Below are 1,477 nucleotides of genomic sequence, written 5' to 3' on the forward strand. Positions count from 1 at the left end.
TCCTTTCCTGCTGTCTTTGACCCCTCAAAAAAAAAGATAACCTTTCTCCTCACAATTAAGCTCGGAGTCATAGCTGTAGTATGTCCTGTCTATGGCCTTCTGAATATTTTTTGAAGATAAGAAATAAGCTGGCAATTATAAATAAATATGTTTAGTACAGATGAACACCACATATTTTTGAATTAACAATATAAATTACTTAAATTAACAAATTAGTTTGACAAACTCACATTTAGGAAAAACTGGAGGCATATCCACATCCACCCAGATGTCGATATCATCATCATCATCATCATCATCGGGACGAATATCAAATGTTCTTTGCATACCCTCGTCAAATGGGAGTGATTGACCGCATTAGAGCAACATGCCATGCAGAGAGCTTCCCAATTAGAGCAACCGAAATGCGAGTGATTGACCGCATTGTATAGCTTAACTAGAAACGCATAACCACGTTTAGTTCTTAAGTGAGCCCTCCTCGTCTCCATATTCTCAAAATCTTTGAAACCGAGCTTCTCCAATACATATGGTCTTGCATGGCATGGGATGTACTAATCGAATTGAAAAAAATCAAGAAATTACACGTTGAACAAAAGAAGAACAAGTGATGATATTAGTTACGATGAAATGCTTATCGTTGCGTACCGTACAAACATCAAAGGTCTCGCATTTTGCAGGTGAGGAAACCTGTCGCACAAACCCCAGTCATCATAGCAGTAATCGCACTCTGGGATCCTATCGTCATCAGACATCTCCTGCGTTCATAATTCAAATATTAAACTTCTGAATTTCAATATATGTACTACAAAAACTAAATTCGATCATTAATATTCATCACGGGTTGACTTTCGGTCTGTCGATCCTTCCTTGAAAACTCTCATCTCACGTGGTCTATATGGTGGGCACTCCCTCTCTGATATATTCAACCGTCGGTGATGATCGCTCCTCCCTTCGTCCCCGAGTGCATTACACCAAATTGTCTAGCACATGGGAACGAAGGAGAAGCGACCCCCACGACAATAGTCGGGATTCTTCATCTCTGACATTTGCGACCGTCGGTGATGGTCGTTCTTCTCTTCCTTCCTGTGCATTACCAAAAGGTCTATCACAAGAAAGAAGAGGAAGAACGACCCCCACGACAACAGTCGGCATTCTTCTTCTCTCATATATGGTGGACACTCCCTCACTGTTTTTTGACTGTCATGTATGGAGCCCCAACAGACTTAAAGTCAACCCAAAATGTCGTTTAATGCTCTTTTCGGTAAATCCAAGGCACTCGATATTTCCTACATTCTAGCACAAGCCATGCTAAAATTCATGGAAAAATTCGGCATGACCTTTGCTAAAAAGGACATATCAAGCACCTGAAATTTGCCAGAACGGAAATTAATCAACACTCCGGCAAAACATAGGCCACTTGGGCAAGCACATATCCTATTTGAACAACACTAGATATAGATGTTTATATCTACATCAT

The sequence above is a fragment of the Aegilops tauschii genome, chromosome 6 (genome assembly GCF_002575655.3).
Source record: "Aegilops tauschii subsp. strangulata cultivar AL8/78 chromosome 6, Aet v6.0, whole genome shotgun sequence".
Taxonomy (NCBI): Eukaryota; Viridiplantae; Streptophyta; class Magnoliopsida; order Poales; family Poaceae; genus Aegilops; species Aegilops tauschii.